The sequence below is a fragment of the Carcharodon carcharias genome, chromosome 10 (genome assembly GCF_017639515.1).
Source record: "Carcharodon carcharias isolate sCarCar2 chromosome 10, sCarCar2.pri, whole genome shotgun sequence".
In the NCBI taxonomy this organism is placed as follows: Eukaryota; Metazoa; Chordata; class Chondrichthyes; order Lamniformes; family Lamnidae; genus Carcharodon; species Carcharodon carcharias.
In genome coordinates this window covers 138,102,524-138,123,312 of record NC_054476.1, presented here as the reverse complement: position 1 = coordinate 138,123,312, position 20,789 = coordinate 138,102,524, and positions in this window count along the sequence as shown.

Below are 20,789 nucleotides of genomic sequence, written 5' to 3'. Positions count from 1 at the left end.
GCTGCCCGTGACTTAACTGGCAACAAGTCTTGTTTGCCTATCACCCATCTGCTCCCTGACCTACATTGGCTCCCAGTCAAGAAAAGTTGATTTTAAAATTATCATCCTTGTTTTCAAATCCCTTCAAAGTCTTGCCCACCCATATCCCCACCACCCCCTCCCTCCCCATCTCTGTAACCTCTCTAGCCTCACAACGCTCCAAGATATCTAATTCTGGCCTCCTATGCATCCCCAATTACAATCGTTCCACCACTGGTGACCATGCCTCCAGTTGCCTAGGTCCCAGGCTCTGGAATTCCTACACTACATCTCTCTAACTCACTTTCCTCATTTAAGAACACTTCTTAAAACCTACCTCTTTGATCAAGCTTTTGGTCACCTGATCTAATATCTCCTTATGTGGCTTGGTGTCATACTTTATTTTATAATGCTCATGTTTCATTACATGAAAGTTGCTATATAAATATGTTATTGCTGTTGTCTACTGATTGCACATGCCACAAGATTGATCAGTCCTACTTGTGGAGCATATGCCACCACATGAAGGTGGGCAGAACACGTAGTCATGAATTCCCTCTACTCCTAAACCCCAATATAGTGAGGTATAAATGTACCTGGCAACTTTTGAGCTTCTGAAAATCTTTGCTCACTGTAATTATTCGCCCATCAGAAGCAATCACATGCCATTTACCTATCAGAAGAAGCAGAAATGGAAGGTTAGCTTCAACAAGCTCACCAACTGAGACACTGAAGCAAAGGTTTTAACAAATGCCAGTTACTGATGGGCAGCTTCATGCATCAGAAAGCCATATCAAGAATTCAGGGATACTCCTACAATGACTTTTTATCTATTATACAGAGCAAACCTGGGATCGATCACACACAGGTTTCCTCCAAATGTTCCCGGGGTTGGGTGGGGTGGTGGTGGCGGGGGGGGGGGGGGGGGGGGGGGGGGGGGGGGGGGGGGGGGGGGGGGGGGGGGGGTTACAGGTAGCCTCCCTGCTAGCAGCATAATATTGCTAAATTTGGAGGGGTGAAATTATCACGAGCAGTAGCAAATTGACTGTCCGTGCTCCAGGAATTGACTGTCCATAATCCAGGAATTGACTATCCCTATTATAGGAATTGACTGTATTGCACTCTGTAAATTGACTGTCCCTAGTACAGGAACTGACTGTCTGTATCACAGGAAGTGACTGCCTGTATTACAAGAATTGAGTGGCCGCATTACAGGGATTGACTGTCTGTACTATGCTATGCAAATAGATGGTCTGTGTTCCAGGAATTGACTGTCTGTATTACTGGAATCGACTGTTTGTGTTACTCTCTGCAAATCAACTGTCCATTTTATAGAAATTGACGTATTACAGGAATTTACTGTTTGTATTAAAGGAATCAACTGGCTGTATTGCAGGAATTGGCTGTATTACAGGAATTGACTGTTTGTATTACACTCTGGGAACAGACTACATTACAGGAATTGACTGTATTACAGGAATTTACTGTCTGTATTACGCACTGTGAATTGACTGTCCCTACTACAGGAATTGACTGTCAGTTATACAGGAATTAAATGTCTGTAATAGACTCTGGAAATTACTGTCCCTTTTATAGGAATTGACTGTCTCAGTTACAGGAATTGACCATCTGTATTACACTCTGCAAATCGACTGTCCAAATTACAAGAACAAACTGCCTTTATTATAGGAATTAAATGGTCTGTATTACACTCTGCAGATTGACTGTCTACATTACAGGAATTGCCTGTCTGTAATTATATTCTGTGAATCGACTGTCCAAATTACAAGAATCGATTGCCTGTATTACAGGAGTTAACTGTCTATATTACACTCTGCAAATTGACTATCCCATATTGCAGGAATTGACTGTATTACAGGAATTGACTGTATTGCACTCTGCAAATCGGCTGCCCATATTACAGGAATTGACCTCATTTATTACAGGAATTGACTGTCTGTATTACACTCTACGACTTGACTGTCCACATTACAGGAATTGATTGTATTACATTCTTCAAATCAACTGTCTGTATTACAGGAATCAGATGTCTGTATTAAAGGAATCGACTGGCTGTATTACAGGAATTGACTGTATTAAAGAAATTGACTGTCTGTCTTACAATCTTGGAACCGACTCTCTGCATTACAGGAAATGACTGTTTGTATTACCTGCTGTGAATTGACTGTCCGTACTACAGGAATTCACTGTCGGTATTACAGGAATTGAATGTCTGTATTGCACTCAGGAAATCACTGTCCCTAATACAGGAATTGACTGTCTGCATTACACTCTACAAATTGACTGTCCGCATTACAGGAATTGACAGTCTGTATTAAACTCTGCAAATTGACTGTCTGTATTACAGGAATCGACTGGCTGTATTACTGGAATTGACTGTATTAAAGGAATTGACAGTCTGTATTACACTCTGGGAACTGACTATAATGGGAGCTGACTGTCGGTATTACAGGAATTGAATATCTGTATTGCACTCTGGAAATCACTGTCCCTATTCCAGGAATTGACTGTCTGCATTACAGGAATTGACTGTCTGTATTGCACTCTGCGAATTGACTGTCCGTAATACAGGAATTGACTGTCTGTATTACGCTCTTTGAATCGGCTGTGTGTGTACATAGCTGGAGTTTTATAAAACAATGTCAACTGAAGTTCTGGTGGCATGGTAGGAGGATACTGAGGTTATTCCTGGCCTGTGCCAGGAAATCCAGTGAAACTGTAAAGGGCAACTTCTTCAACTTGCGGCCATCACCAGGTCTATCTTAAGGCATGATGCAATGAGGAGCACTAATGCCAGACAAACTATTAAGTTGCCAGTCCGTAATAACCCAGGGAAATTGGATAGCTGTTTCAATGATCTGGGAGAGGGCTGAATGGAATCTTTATCTTCTGCCTGATTCTATTAAATATTTCATATATGGGATGTTAATGGATACAGTCTTACCTTGATGTGTTAAGCTCCTTTGCGTGGCGACTCTACAGGTGGTTTGAGCTGTTTCAGTTAGATTAACAGAATTGGGCAGGGGGATCGGCTGAAAGAGCTCAAAATTCACTGGTGTGTCCAGATAACATAACGCAATGCCTTCACCTTGCCAGTCCACAATGTAACACTCAATGATATTGTGTTTCTCTGGGCTGGGAGAGCCCGTTGTGCAAACTCCTGAAAAGGAACTGGAACGGACAACACAAGTACAAGTCTTCACCACCTCAAAAGCACAAAACAATACCATAGTACATAAGAAATAAAGCAAAAAGCTGACATTGGGCCAATAATCATTTATTTGGTAAGCTGGGAAAAGAGAGATAAATAGACAGAAAGAGAGTAAAAATATTGGAGTGTAAATAGGACTGTGTATATTGGGGATATTATTTGAATGATGTGTTAATTGGGACAAGGGGTAAATCAGGATGAGGTGTAAATCAGATAAAGGGCAAGATTTTCATTCCCGGGTCGGGTTCATAGAGACGGAAGAACTCCCAGCTCTGTGAATCTGACCTTCAAAATGACAGCCTGGAAGTTCAACTTTCATTTCAGAGGAGAGCTGGATTGGAAGTCCAGGCCCACCGCCCCCCAGAACAAATGCAAAGGCTGCTGGGTGCGGAGCCAGGCTGGGTGTGAGGCCTGCCTCTGTGTCCCAGCACATTAAGCTATTTAAAAAAAGATTAAAAACCAAAAACAGCCCTCCAGTCCTCACTCCACCCCTCTTACCCTCCCTAGCACACCTCATGCCCCATACCCCCTATGCCAACCCATGTCCCTCTACCTGCCCTCCATGGCTCCTCATACCCTCTATGGCCCACACATCCCAATGGCCCTTCGCCAAATTAATGCCAACTCATGCTAACCCACTCCACCACCCACCACCCTGTTCCCTTACCCCTCCATGCCAACTTACCTAGTGAGCGGAATCGTTCCAGATTTGCATTAAGTGCGGGAGCAGGGAAGTAAAATGATGTTTTACCCGCCGGTCACGATGGCACGTTTTCACGTCATATCATCACAAACCCATCACATTAATTATGCATTCCTGGGATACACGCCGTTTCGATAGTGGGTAGGCTCCAATTCGCCTGCCACACCATCACCTCGTTACTTCATCACGCTAGGCACCAAATTAAAGTACAGCCGGACTCAGTGCTTCCAGCCCAGGACTGCAGCAAAGAGGACATGGCCCCAAAAGGCAAGAAGACTGCAGCCCCCAAGCACCTTTTTGGGCAGTGTGGAGGCCTGCTGTGATGTCTCAGTCCCTGCCCTGGCCGCAGGAGGGGCAGCTACATTACCACTCCGGCTTAGTAAGCGATGGCAGTGGTGATCAGTGCCAATGCTGCACAGAAGAGGTCGGACATCCAGTGCCGATAGAGGATGAATGATCTCATCCCTGCAGCCAACGTATAGCAACCATCTCATCACTCTAAACTCACACATAGAAACATAGAAAATAGGAGCAGGATTAGGCCAATCGGCCTTTGAGCCTGCTCTGCCATTCATTATGATCATTGCTGATCATCCAACTCAAGAGCCTGCTCCCGCTTTCTCCCCATATCCTTTGATCTCTTTCACCCCAAGATGTATATCTAACTCTTTCTTGAAAACATACAATGTTTTGGCCTCAACTACTTTCTGTAGTAGCGAATTCCACAGGCTCACCACTCTCTGGGTGAAGAAATTTCTCCTCACCTCAATGGTCTATCCCGTATTCTCAGGCTGTGACCCCTGGTTCTGGACTCCCCCACCATCAGGAACATCCTTCCTGCATCTACCCTGTCTAGCCCTGTTAGAATTTTATAGGTTTCTATGAGATTCCCCTCTCATCCTTCTGAACTTCAGTGAATATAATCTCTCCTCATATGTCAGTCCTGCCATCCCAGGAATCAGTCTGGTAAACCTTCGCTGCACTCCCTCTATAGCAAGAGTATCCTTCCTCAGATAAGGAGACCAAATCTGCACACAATATTCCAGGTGTGGTCTCACAAAGGCCCTGTATAATTGCAGCAAGACATCCCAGCTCCTGAACTCAAATCGTCTCGCCATGAACGCCAACATACCATTTGCCACCTTTACCACCTGCTGCACCTGCATGCTTACCTTCAGCGACTGGTGTATGAGGACACACAGGTCTCGTTGCACATTCCCCTTTCTCAATTTATAGCCATTCAGATCATAATCTGCCTTCTTGTTTTTGCTACCAAAGTGGATAACCTCACATTTATCCACGTTATACTGTATCTGCCATGCATTTGCCCACTCACTCAGCTGTCCAAATTGCCCTGAAGCATCTCTGCATCCTCCTCACAGCTCACCCTCCCACCCAGCTTTGTGTCATCTGAAAATTTGGAGTTATTACATTTAGGTCCCTCATCTAAATCATTAATATATATCGTGGATGTATGTCACAATATCACAATATATATATCACGGTATATATACCCCACTAGTCACTGCCTGCTATTCGGAAAAAGACCTATTTATTCCTACTCATTGTTTCCTGTCTGCCAACCAGTTTTCTATCCATCTCAATACACTACCCCCAGTCCCATGCGCTTTAATTTTACACGCTAATCTCTTATATGGGACTTTGTTGAAAGCCTTCTGAAGTCCAAATAAACCACATCCACTAGCTCCCCCTCATTAACTCTACTAGTTACATTCTCGAAAAATTCCAGTAGATTTGTCAAGCATGATTTCTCTTTCGTAAATCCATGCTGACTCTGTTTGATTCTGCCACTGTTTTCCAAGTGCTCAGCTATTAAATCTTTTATAATGGACTCTAAAATTTTCCCCACTATTGACGTCAGGCTGACTGGTCTATAATTCCTTGTTTTCTCTCTACCTCCCTTTTTAAATAGTGGGGCTACATTAACTACCCTCCAATCTGTAGGAACTGTTCCAGAGTCTATAGAATTTTGGAAGATGATCACCAATGGATCCACTATTTCTAGGGCCACTTCCTTGAATAATCTGGGATGTAGATTATCAAGCCCTGGGGATTTATCGGCCTTCAATCCCATCAATTTCTCCAACACCATTCCCCTACTAATACTGATTTCTTTCAGTTCCTCCATCTCACTAAAACCCTGTGTTCCCCAACATTTCTGGTATGTTATTTGTGTCCTCCTTTGTGAAGACAGAACCAAAGTATGTATTTAGTTGGTCAGCCATTTCTTTGTTTCCCATTATAAATTCCGCTGTTTCTGACGGTAAGGGACCTACATTTGTCTTCATCAATCTTTTTCTCTTCACATATCTATAGAAACTTTTACAGTCAGTTTTTATGTTCCCCACAAGCTTACTCTCATACTCTATTTTCCCCTTCTTAATCAATTCCTTGGTCCTCCTTTGCTGAATTCTAAACTGCTCCAAATCCTCAGATCTGTTGTTTTTTCTGGCCAATTTGTATGCCTCTTCCTTGAATCTAATACTGTCTCTAATTTCCCTTGTAAGTCATGGTTTGGCCACCTTTCCTGTTTTACTTTTGCACCAGACAGGAATAAATAATTGTTGCAGTTCACCCATGTGCTCTTTGAACGTTTGCCTTTGCCTATCCACTGTCATCCCTTTAAGTAACGTTTCCCAATCCATCATAGCCAACTTGTACCTCATACCATTGTAGTTTCCTTTATTAAGATTCAGGAACCTAGTCTCAGAATCAATGACATCACTTTCCACCTTTATGAAGGATTCTATCATATTATGGTCGCTCATCCCCAAGGGGTCTCACACAACTAGATTGCCAATTATTCCTTCCTCATTACACAATAACCAGTCTAGGATGGCCTGTTCTCTAGTTGGTTCCTCAATGTATTGGCCCAGAAAACCATCCCGTATACACTTCAGGAATTCCTCCTCTACGGTATTGTTACTAATTTGATTTGCCCAATTTATATGCAGATTAAAGTCACCCATCATTACAGATGTTCATTTATTGCCTGCATCTCTAATTTCTTGTTTAATGTCATTCCCAATAACACACACTCAAGCCCATCACATATTCACTGGCATCTCACTCACTGCAGCTCAAGGGACATCACCACCCATTCTCACACACATACCCTCTCATATGTCCATCTGGCCTCATCTCCTCTGGAGACTGCTTCCTCAACCCTCACCATCTTGAGGCCACTTGCAGAGATGAACATACCCTGGGATACCCTCCTTCCCCAGTACAGCCCTGGTCCTGCAGCCTCTTCCCTTGCCTGAGGCCACTTCTCCCCCTTCCCCAAGCAAGACCTTGCCCCGCAGCCATTGAAAAGCCCCCCCATATATGGCTAAGCTGGTAGGTAGAGACCTACGCGTGCGCCCCCTAAAAGTGATGAGCTGCTGTTTGTGAAGCCTAGCACTGATGACTGAGTGCTGACCAAAGCAAGGTAGGCAAACAAACCTTGAAGTTCCAAGTGAAGTGCAGCCCGCCAAGTGCATCCCTTACAGATGTTGTTGTGAAACACTTCAGCACATTTTCCTGCCTATGTGGGCAGACAATCCAGTGGGTGGGAGTCCAGTGGGTTGGCCTTGTAATGGTATGCTGATGTATTACAATGAGGTTCCCGGCTTCCGAAGGCAGCGAACACAGCCTGCCATCGGCAGGCAGAATGGACAATCACAAATTGGTTTCACAACACTTTGAAACTGATTATTCACCTTTTCACCATATTGTCCGCGCACGAACATGCCCAATGCCCAGCCAGTATCTTTTGACAGTTCCTTGACAGCTTGACAGTTCCAATGACTGTATGCACTTTTTACAAACAATTATAATTACTCTTGTCAATCCCAAAAGGGTGTCTTACCTCTCCTAAAGGTGTCCTAAGGCCATATCCAAAGGGGTGTCTTACCTCTCCAAAGGGATACCCTGGCTATCCAAATGAATCCACCAAGTTCAGACCAGCTCTTACCTGGTCTAATCTGTACATTCCGGGTTTCACACTTCTGGCCTACCAAAATCCCATTTCAGTGGAGATAGCTGAAGATTTAAATGGCCGGTAAACTCTGCATGCGTGAACCCCAACCCGATTCCAGTCATGTAGCTTTCTGTTTTGCCCATTCTTCCAACTCATATTCCAACATGGCAGACTTAGAAAGAATGTGCAGTGAGGTAGCACCTTGTCACAGACTCAGGACCAACAGTGACGTTCAATTAGTGAAGTGTGGTCTCTATTGTGCAGGTAAAGGTTGCAGCCATTTTGTACGCCGCAAGATCCCACAAACAGTAAGTAAATTAATGACCAATTGGTCTGCTTCTAATGACATTGGTCAGGGGAGGACTGTTGTGAGGACACTCTTACTATAGGTGACTGTAGTGTTGTGGATATTTTTGGGTACGCAGTTGTTACAAAGAATCCAGTGAATTGGAATTCAATTTCCACCTTAGCATTTTGATCATTTGAATTCAATTTTGAATTTAAAATTTGGAAATAGAAATCCAACATGAGTAAAAAAAATTGTGGGAAACACAATGGCTCATTAATGGGTCTTGGGGAAAGAATCTTGCTATACTTAGCATCTAGCCTACATCTGACTCCAGTCCTACACCAATGTGACTTAACTTCCTGCTGTTATGATCTAGCAAGACACTCAGTTCACTTCTCAGATAACTGGAGATAAGCAAAAATATCAGCCTTGCCCAGGTCTCCAGAATGAATTTTTTAAGAGTGCTATGAGGCCTTGGTGACTTTGACTTGCTTGTCTCACTCAAAAGATGGCACTCTGCCCAGAACTGCACTGAAGGGTCAGCTTCATGCCTAAGAATTCAAAAGAGATTAAAAAGAATTTGAGAGAATTGCAAATAGTGCTTTTCACCACCTCTGATATCCCACACCAATGAAATATTTTTGAAGTGAATTAACTGTTGTAATTTAGCAATTTGTACACCATGAGCCCCCACAATCAGCAACATGTTAATGACCAGATAATCTGTTTTTTAACGATGTTGATTGATATATATATTGCAAATATTGGTATGGGTAAATATTGGCCAGTACACAAAGGATAACTCTTCTGCTGTTCTTCAAAATAATATCATGAGGTCTTTGACATCCATTTGAGAGAGCATATGGACTCAGTTTAACATCTGTTCTGAAAGGCAGCACATCTGACAGCGCAGCATTCCCTCAGTACTACGCTGGAGTATCAGCCAAGATTTCTATGAGCCCAATTTCACACGGGGTGGGTGGGAGGGGGGAGGGGGGGAGTGGGGTGGAGCATATTGCTCACACACGCCATCCCCCTGCCCCTCCCTACCTTTTGCAAGAGTTGGCCAGACGGCACTGCTGGGGGGCTAATGGGCTAAAAGTGAATCATTCCACCTCTTAGTGGAAGGAAGCCAGCAGCACCAGAACTGAGTAGTGGGCAGTGCTGGGACAAAGAACTTTGATGAATCCCAGGGTAATTCCCAAGCTTTTAGGGTGGGAAAGGATCAGGCAGCCTGGGAGGGGATGAGTGGGTGGTGGTTGTGAAGAGGGTGGGAGTGGTGGGTTCTTGAGGCCAGGTAGGGAGGAACAAAGGAGCCATCTTGGGGGCATGCCCCTGATGTGTAAAGGGCATCCCCCAAATGTTGTGTCACCCCTTCCTTCCCACCTTTCCAAAAATGTTTTTCAAAAGCAATCTCCCCAGTCCTGCCTATGCCAACCTGTTCATGGCACGGGAAGCATGAAATATGGGTCAATTGGCTTAGTAACAAGCTCAATTACCTGTTAATTATTTTTTTTCAAAATGGCATGCAGTCTGCCAATTTTGGCGCCCTGTCCCCCCAAGCACCGTGTTATGGGAACCAGGTCAGGGGTGGGCAGGAAGGCAGTGGATTTGTCACCCTTTGTATTTTACGTGCCCACTCCACTCCTCCACATACCCGGCAGGGGTGGTGGTACATAAAATCCTACCCCATCTGCATGTCTCTGGAGTGGGACCTGCACACACAATCTTCTGACTCAGAGGCTACCGACTGATCATGGCTTACACTGTACATTCAGAGATGGTGATAAAGATAAGGGGCACACGCACCACAAGAAATAAATTGGGTTATCAGTGACCCTAATCTTTAGATCTTTTTGAGGTAACCTTTTGAGGTAAACTGTCCTCTTCTATTATGTGCAATCACAAGTCAAGGAGCCAAACTGATACTTCAACATGAGAAACAATGGTCCTTATACCTGTCATTAGCACATCTGCTACTGGTCAGCACCCATTTACTGGAGATAAGAGCACCTTGACAAGGATTTCTGAACTCCCTTCCTATTAGAGTAACCACCGATGGGCATCCAGCAGCAGAGGAACCTTCACAATCTAATTCAATGTAAAACAAAACAAATACAATGTTACATCCTAAAATAAAGTGTGGAATGTAATGAGCACCACAAACACACAGGGAGTAAGTTAAGAAATCAGGGGCCCCAATCTTTGGATTTGAGGTAACCTTCTAAATACTGGCAGAAGACAAAATATCAAGTTGGTGCTTGACTATGTTTGGCATTGTAACACAAAAGCTGTTATATAAAATGGATTATCAATTGGATTTGAGTTGTTCCGTTACATCTAGCCACCATTTATGTTGCTTCTCTACTAAACATATTGAATGGTTTTATTAATTTTAGGCATAAACTGGAATGTATGTGAATGTTATATTGAAAAGGGCCTGTTGCACCACCAGCCTTTTAGGAGTACAATACCCAAGTCCATAATGAGAATGTTAATGTTAACACAGTCTGTCTGCTGTGTGCACAGGGCAGTAAAATCAAAAAAGTGAATCTTGGCTAGAAAAAAGGTGAAGTTTGCACTTAGTCACTGTCTCTTGTAATTCTTAATGGTTGTAGTGAGTCGTGCCCCCGAGGTAATCACACTCTCGTGAAGTGCAACCAGCTGATTGAAGCAACTTGAAGACCCAACTTTTCTTGAATTAAGCACAAACTTTTAAATGGGTAAGTACTTATCGAAAATAATTGGAGCATTTTACAAGCGATGCCTTTGGAACTGACTCCTACGGTAATGACAAATTATTAGTGCCACTGTCCAATATAAGCTGCCACACAGGGTTGGCACAGACGGTGTAATTGGACAGGATGTTTTGGAACCTGCCCTGCAGACTGAAACACCACTGGATTTCCCCAGGGATTGTCTTCAAACTGTTTGACCAATGGCAGGAATGTGGAGCCAAGTCATGTGATTAAACCTTCAGGAACACATCCAACCTATGTTGGCAATCCTATTGGTGGCCAATTTACCACAGCATGATTCCATTCCAAGCCATTTGACATATTAAATTCCTCCAGCACTGACACCCCTCAACTTGATGTACATGGGCTTTAGCTAAACGGAGTATCATTAAGGAAAGCAATGTAGGATTAATACAAAATAAGGTGCACAGCAGAAGGACAGCCACAGTCTCTGTTCAATGGCAGGAATTCAGTGGGCACAATGATGCCAGAAGTGCAAACACATTCTTGCATTTTTCCTCAGTGTTTGCACCATGACCAGGCCCATTGTACCAGTGAGAAGCCACATCAGCAGTTCTATTAACCCAGAGCAGCTATGCTGCCTCACTTTATAACAAAAATGATCACACAACCTAATAGTTTAATTCTGAAATACACTGAAGAACTGAGTTATGTATGCAAGGTTGGTTTGAGTTTTAGTCTCTCAAGAGTGCCCTCAGTTCATCCCAGTAGAGGTGTTACACTTGGCCTTAGTTCCTGGGGCTAGGGAAGGGGAAAACAGGCTTAGAACTCCACTCTGAATGGCTACTCAGTGTCCCCTTCTGGGGGACATGGGTATGTTGGGTGATGATAGGGGTGTGACGTCTTCCATTGTCAAGCAGCCCGCCACCAGGGACTGCCAGTGCTCCAGGATGAAGGATGCCCCCTAAAACTACATCCAGGGGAGGAGGATAACAATGTAGAAAGGAAATGCAACATTAGTCCATATCCAAATAAGCAGTTTAATTCATTACTTCCATCCTTAAGGTCACAAACTCCACCACAATGGCCACTGTATTTATTCACAGTTACCATCAGCTCATGCCATTGCGTGTGCTCCTTGCTGTGCATCTATGAATAAACTGGCAAGGGCAACACTTACATTGCAGTTGAATAATCACTGCTATGCTAAAGCTTTACTCCAGGGGGGGCAGTGATTTGTAATATATCCAATCCCACTGTGTGTCCAAACCATACTTTAGGAAGGATTTCAATGCCTTAGAGATGTTGCAGTGGGCATTTACAAGAATGGTACTGGGATGATGGACTTCAGTTAGATGGAGAGACTAGGGAAGCAGGAATTGTTCTCTTTAGGGCAGTGAAGGTTAAAGGTTGACTTAATAAGTTTTCTCAAAATCATTGCAGGAGGGTGGGGGGAGGGGGTTTGTCTGGAGACACTGTTTCCATTGATAGGGGAGTTGGTAACTGAAGATGCAAATTATGATAACAGCAAATTAACTAAGGGGGAATGAAAATGTTTTCAGCAGTAAGTTGTTACGAACTGAACGGGCAGGAGAAGCAGATTCAATAGCACCTTTACAAAGGGAATTGGATTTATAGTTGAAAAGGAAAAGATTTACAGGGTTATGGGGCTAGGGCAGGGGAGTGGGATTAATTGAATAGCTACTTCAAAAATCTGGCTCAGGCTTGATGGGCTGAATATCCTCTTTGTGTACTGTAAGGTTTCTTCTAAAATCCCCTGCAACCTGTCTCCCTAAGTTGAAGAGAGAAATAATTATTATTTATATTGTAACTTAACCCTTCAACCCTGGGGTGTTTCACATTCAACGTATTTTGCAGTCGGTCGCTTGGTAGTGCAGAACTTGAATGTTGCTGAAAAGAGATAGATGTTGCCGAAGCTTTTCATCTTGCACTCATTAGGACAAATGCAAGAGTGCCAAATTTCAAAAGACCACAACAGGTCTGCAGGAGAAAAGGGGTGCTGATTGGTTGGTAAATCGATTCTGATTGGCTGAGGCGTTGCCATGGAGAAAGAAACTGGGAACTGTAGGCCTGCCATGCTTCCAGGTAATTCAAAAAAGGTGCAAGGCTTGAACATATTCCTGTTGTTTGCAGAGAATGAGCCCCTGCATATGAATGAGTGTCACTTCTAATAAGCGTAAATGAGCCACATTACGAACTCAATTGATTATCTTACATTGGTTGTTAGAGTAGCTATTAACGCACTCAGGATTGTTCAGCAAGAGCTGTCCAATCGCTGAATCACATCTAACAGTAGACATTTTGGGTTTTACAGATGTGGGCTGGTTGAGTATGGTCTGTACTCTTGCTTATTACAAACAGCCAAAGCCACATGTTGTTTGATTTGATGGGCCAATCCTGCAATGAGACAAAGGAGGACACTCCCCTAAAGCAGAGAGTCAATGCTAGATCACAAGAGTGAGCAAACAAAGTTAGAACTTAAAGTGGAGGTGGCACAAAGTGCTTCGTAAACCATGAGTTACTTTGTAGTACATCCATTTTGCAAACAGCAAGGGAAGGGGATTTCAGAGGAAGGACAGTTCCAGCAGTTAAGTTTTATGATCTGAATTTACATTTCCTTGCCAGGAGGAGGAGAAGGAATGTTTCTGCAAATATCAGAAGGAAGCCTTGGAATCCCATTGCCCTGGATGACTACCCACTCATTGTGACCTATTCCCCCGCACCCCCAATCAACTCCAGAGCCCCACCATCAAATGGCAGTCAGTGTCCTCTATCCCAGCATAGCCAGGACAGAATACATTGAGGATGGAGGTTTTGTTTCCCATTGCACGAAAATTATATAGGAATACATCGAATGTACAGCACAGAAACAGGCCATTTGGCCTAACTAGTCCATGCTCTTCTTTAGCTTCCTTCTGTCTTTCCTCATCTGACTCTATTAACATATCTCCCTATTTCCTTCTCCCTCATCTGCTTATTTAGCCTCCCTTTAAATACATCCATTCCCTTGAATCACCACTCTCTGGGTAGAGAAGATTTTCCTAAAACTCCGATTCGACTTCTTGGTGATTATCTTACATTGATAGCCTCTAGTTATGCTTTTCGCCACAAGAGGAAACATTCTCTCTGTACCCACTCTATAAAAGCCTTTTATAATATTAAAGACCCCTATTCAGTCACCCCTCAGTCTTCTCTTTTCAAGAGAAAAGTGACCCAACCTGTTTATCCTCTCCTGATAGGTATACACGCGCATTACTGGTATCATCCTACTAAATCTTTCCTGTATCCTCTCCAGCGCCTTAATATCATTTTTATAAATGGCAACAAGAATTGTAAACAATAGTCCAGGTAGGTTTTAACCAAGGTTCAATATAGATTTAGCATAACTTCTTTACTTATCAATTCTATCTCTCCAGAAGGAAATTCTAATACTTGGTTTGCTTTTATTTTCATTACCTTAAGTGTCATATTTTTTTGAATTTGTATTCATATTTTAATCCTTTGATCCTCTACCCCATGTAGATTTTTTTTAAGTAATATCCAACCTCTTTATTTTTCTTGCCAAAAAGTAAGAGCTCTCATTTATCGTTGTTAAAATCTTTTTGCCAATTAGATGCACATTCTACAAGTTTGTTAATATCTTCAAGTAATTTGTTGCAATCCTCCTCAGTGTTGTCAGTCCCCCCTCTCCCCAATTTGGCGACATCTGCAAATTTAGATTCCATGTCTAAATTTGTAATATAAATTGTGAAAAACAGTGGCCCCAGCACTGATGCCTGTGGAACACAATTTTCCAGTTTCTGCCACACTGAATAACTTTACCCCGCCCCCCCCTCTCTCTGCTTTATTGCAGACAGCTTGCTATCCATTCTGCTACTTGTCCCCTGACTTCACATTCTCAAACCTTATTTAATAGTTTACTACGTGGTACTTCATCAAAAGACTTGAAAATCCAGACAAGTTATTTATACTGCATTATCATTGTCTGCTTTCTCTGTTACCTCCTCAAAAAAGTCAATGAAGTTGATCAAGCAAGACTCTCTTTTGAAATCCATTATTGAATGAAATTATTATTAATTCCAATCATGAACTATTAATAGGATTCATTGTTATATTTTTGGTTTCTAAATGTTCTTCTTTTCTCTCCTTTATTGGGGTTTCCATTATTTTCCCTACTACCAACATTCAGCTAATTGGTCGAGAGTTTCCTGGCCAGTTCCCTGCCCTGATGGCAGGCAGTAAGAGTGGGTGTTTCCTGGTCAGCCATACTGCAGAAGGCAATGGCAAACCACTGCACTACTTTGCCAATCATAACCATGGACCAATCCAATGGAAGTCCGTGGTCACAAATACCCTCTTAGAGCATGGTACCTGAAGGATGAGGAAGAGGATAACATTAGCTATCCACCAGTCTTCCAACAACTCACCTTTCGCTAACAAATTATTAAAAATATTTAGTCATGCCACTGCTAACTCTTCCCTAGAATCTTTTAAAATGCCTGGAGGTAATCTGTCCAGACCAGGAGTTTTATCCCCTTTACATTTGACTAGTTTGTTTAATATTTCACCTCTTCTTGTTTTAAAGGCAATCATTGGGTGGAAGGGCTGTGGAAATCCCAGCAAGAATGGCATGTACATTGTTTATTAGGGTGTTTCTGTGACCTTTCCTTTGAGGTTTCCATGGATAAGAGGGAAGGCCCTGCCCCCAGAATCCCCCAGGGAAATTCATCCCACTGTGCACACTTCTGCAAAAAGTGTGATTTTATTCCATTCATAAACTTACATACCGCAGTCTGCTTCATCACTTCCATCCCAGCAGTCATTGATGCCATCACAGTATCCATTGGTTTTATTGGTGCAATATCCACTGGCACATGTTAGCGTGCTGTCTTGGCACTGTGTGACTACAAGCAAGATTAGGGGAGAGGTTTAGTTCATGGTTAAATAATTATGGTTATTTTTTCCAACCTTAAACTTTCAAAATAGTTTTCTTATATTTGTGGCTAAACTATAGTTCCCCTATTCATAAAGCAAAGTCTCCATCTTTATAGTCAATTGGTTTAACGATACTGCCCAATCGCAGTAGATTGCTTAATGACGACAGTGTTGATACTTGCTATTTTTTTTAATCTTGAGATCCAGAATGTTGGCAAGGCCAGTATTTATTGTCCATCCTTAGTTGTCCTTGAGAAAGGATGGGTGGGCATCACTGCAGTCCATGTGGTGAAGAAGTTCCCACAGTTTGGCCCAATGATATAAAAGAAACTTGGTTTATGTCCAAGTTAGGATGGCGTGTGACTTGGAAGGGAACTTGGAGATCATGATGTTCGCATGCGCCTATTCCACTTGACAACCTAGATCAGGCTTGTCCACTGTGCGGCCCCCGGAGCCTGTTTTCAAAATTCCAATCAAACAGGTAAGTTTCAATGGAAGATTCTACATGGAGCCGCTCCTCCAATCAAAGGCCGTTTCTCTCCCACTCAGCAACAAATGAGGAAGAGGAATGGTCTCTGATTGGGGAGCAGCAAAGACCATCATTGGTGAGTGTGCTGAGGGCTGCCAGCCAAGGGAAATTAATGTATGGTGGGACTGGATGTGGAGAGCCAAGCAATGGTGGGGATAGATGTGGGGAACCAAGCAATGGTGGGGATAGATGTGGGGAGCCAAGCAATGGCGGGACTGGATGTGGGGAGCCAAGCAATGGCGGGACTGGATGTGGGGAGCCAAGCAATGGCAGGGCTGGATGTGGGGAGCCAAGCAATGGTGGGGATGGCTGTGGGGAGCCAAGCAATGGCAGGACTGGATGTGGGGAGCCAAGCAATGGCGGGACTGGATGTGGGGAGCCAAGCAATGGCGGGACTGGATGTGGGGAGCCAAGCAATGACAGGGCTGGATGTGGGGAGCCAAGCAATGGTGGGGCTGGATGTGGGGAGCCAAGCAATGGCGGGACTGGAACCTGGGTAGCCAAGCAATGACAGGGCTGGATGTGGGGAGCCAAGCAATTGCGGGACTGGATGTGGGGAGCCAAGCAATGGCGGGACTGGATGTGGGGAGCCAAGCAATGGTGGGGCTGGATGTGGGGAGCCAAGCAATGGTGGGGATAGATGTGGGGAGCCAAGCAATGGCAGGGCTGGAACCTGGGTAGCCAAGCAATGGCGGGGCTGGATGTGGGGAGCCAAGCAATAGAACAAACAAAGAACAAAGAAAAGTACAGCACAGGAACTGGCCCTTCGGCCCTCCAAGCCTACGCTGATCATTTGCCCGTCAACTAAAACATTTTGCACTTCCGGGGTCCGTATCCTTTTATTCCCATCTTATTCATGTATTTGTCAAGCTGCTTCTTAAACACCACTATCGTACCTGCTTCCACCACCTCCTCTGGCAGCGAATTACAGACACTCACTACCCCCTATGTAAAAAACCTGCCCCGCACATCACCTTTATAGTTTTCTCCTCTCACCTTAAATCTATGCCCCTAGTAATTGACTCTTCCACCCTAGGAAAAAGCTTCTGACTATCTACTCTGTCCATGCCACTCATAATTTTGTAAACTTCTATCAAGTCACCCCTCAATCTCTGTCGCTCTAGTGAGAACAATCCGAGTTTCTCCAACCTCTCCTCATAGCTAATAACCTCCAGACCAGGCAGCATCCTGGTAAACCTCCTCTGCACCCTCTCCAATGCCTCCATATCCTTCTGGGAATGTGGTGACCAGAATTGCACACAATATTCCAAGTATGGCCTAACCAAGGTTCTATACAGCTGCAGCATGATTTCCCAGCTTTTATACTCAATACTCCTGCCAATGAAGGCAAGCATGCCATATGCTTTCCTGATTACCTTATCCACCTACATTGCCACTTTCAGTGACCTGTGGACCTCTACACCCAGATCCCTCTGCCCACCGATGCACTTAAGGGTTCTGCCATTTACTGTGTAATTCCTGCCTGTATTAGATCTTCCGAAACGCATTACCTCGCATTTGTCCGGATTAAACTCCATTTCTCCGCCCAAGTCTCCAACTGATCTATATCCCGTTGTATCCTTTGACAATCCTCTTCACTATCTGCAACTCCTCCAACCTTGGTGTCGTCTGCAAACTTACTAATTAGCCCAGTTACATTTTCCTCCAAACCATTTATGTATACTACAAACAGCAAAGGTCCCAGCACTGATCCCTGTGGAACTCCACCAGTCACAGCTCTCCATTCAGAAAAGCACCTTTCCACTGCTACCCTCTGTCTTCTATGACCAAGCCAATTCTGTATCCATCCTGCCAGCTCACCTCTGATCCCATGCAACTTTACCTTCTGTACCAGTCTGCCATAAGGGACCTTGTCAAAGGCCTTACTGAAATCCACGTATATAACATCCACTGCCCTTCCATCGTCGATCATCTTTGTCACTTCCTTGAAAAACTCGATCAAGTTAGTGAGACATGACCTCCCCTTTACAAAACCATGCTGCCTCTCACTAATACACCCATTTGCTTCCAAATGATAGTAAATCCTGTCGCGAAGAATCTTCTCCAATAATTTCCCTACCACTGATGTAAGGCTCATTGGCCTGTAATTTCCTGGATTGTCCCTGCTACCCTTCTTAAACAATGGAACAACATTGGCCATTCTCCAGTCCTCTGGGACCTCACCCGTAGCCAGTGAGGATACGAAGATTTCTGTCAAGGCCCCAGCAATCTCCTCCCTTGCCTCCCTCATACTCTGGGGTAGATCCCATCTGGCCCTGGGGACTTATCCACCTTAATAGTGGGGCTGGATGTGGGGAGCCAAGCAATGGCGGGGCTGGAACCCAGGGAGCCAAGCAATGGCAGAGCTGGAGCCCAGGGATCCAGGTACGTCGGGCTGGAGAGGATGAAGTTTTGGCAGCCTGGGATGGCTGAGATTGCGTTGCACCTGGGGAGGGTGATGTTGCACCCGGCCCAGAGTGGGCGAAGCTGTGTCAGACCCATAGATGGCGAGGTGGCATCAGTCCCAGGGAGAGCAAGGTGCGTCGGGCCTGGAAAGGGTAAGGCCATGTCAGGCCTGGGGATGAAGAGATCACAGCGCACCCGGAGAGGGTGAGATTGCATCAGGCCCGGAGAGGGCAAGGTCGTATTGGATCTGGAGAGCGCGAAGTTTTGGTGGCCCAAGGAGGAGACTGTGCTGTGGTAGTATATGGGGGATAGAGTACGTGTGTATGTGTGTGTGTATGTGAGCATGAGTGACTGAGTGTGTGCGAGTGAGAGTGAATGACTGTGTGTGAGTGAGAATGAGTATGCGTGTGTATGTGTGGGAATGAGTGTAGGGGGCGGGGAAAGGGGGGGCAGTGTGAATCTGCCTTACATCCAGTCTCAGGTTTCTCACTCATCACCACACGCACCAACACATATCTCACAGTGGCTGAGAGCGAGTGAGCACCCTGAGACACACACTGACCCTGTCACACTCTGATCATTTTTATTAATTACTCTTTTTTAACGTAACAATTTATTGCTATGACATTATGTTCTTTTGATCAGCAATTGTTTGTTTCCTTGAAACCTCAACCTTCTTTTTGAAATTCAGGTTATTGTTGCGCCAAGCTTGATCTTTCTGAAATTTGTTCATTGGCCACCTGAATGAGAAAAATATGCAAATGTGGTCTCATGAGCTAAAAGGTTGGACAAGCCTGTTCTAGATGGTAGAGGTTTAGAAGGTACTATTGAAGAAAGCTTGGCGACTTGCAGCAGTGCACCTTGTAGATGGTACACATAGCAACCAAGATACACCAGTGGTGGAGGGAGTGAATATTTAGGTTCATAGATGTTCTTATGTCATCTTAGTTGGTTGGGGGGCAGGGATGGGGAAGGCGTGGGGGTCAGAGGTGGAGAAAAGAGGTAACACCAGTTTTGCACTATAGTATCTAGTCTTTGAGTGCACTGTCTTCAAATTTGTATAACATAAACCAAAATCAGTGTTTTTAAGTCCATTTTCTCCACTCACTTCTACCTCTTGTGATCTGGAGTTTCCACCAGTGAATCCAGAATTTTACAACACAACCCAACATTCACATAAATGCCCTTTCTCCCCCACTTCTAGTATTTACTCAGCTCCTTTGCTCTGTATATTCCAGGGAATCAGACTAAAGATCTGTTTTCAATTGCCACCATGCTGTCACATCACCCCGAGCTATTAGGAAAATCAACTCCATCTCCACTCTCTGTTCCACTGACACTGCATTGCTATTGGTTTCCTCTTATCATCCACCTCTTGCTCCATTGTTCAAGGATAGTCTGTCCTTACCTTTTGGAAATTTCTTCCAAAACCACTTCAGCTTATTATCATTGCATCTTTAGCCAAGCTTTGCATCCTTGATGTAGAGAGCTTCAAGGATTGCAAGTTTATAGATGTGGTCACCCCACAGCTTAAGACTACGCAGGGAGAGAGGGAACTGGTGACCACCACACAGTCAAGAAAAAACAGACAGGTAGAACAGGAGTCCCCTGACTTCATCCCACTCTCCAACCGGTATTCAGTTCTGAATATTTACGAGAGTGACGGCTTATCTGGGGAATGCAGCCAGAGCCAATTCCATGGTAGCACAGCTGACTCAGCTGAACAGAGGGACACAAAGAAGGCTGGAAGAGTAAAAGTGATAGGACATTCAATAGGGAAACAGACAGGCATTTCTGAAGCCACAAACATGAATCCAGGATAGTGTGTTGCCTCGCTGGTGCCTGGGTCAAGGATGTCACTGAACTGCTGCAGATCACCTTGAGTGGTGAGGGTGAACAGCCAGCAGTTGTGGTCCACCTTGGTATGAACGACACAGACAGAAAGGGGGTTGTGGTACTGCAGTCAAGATTTAGG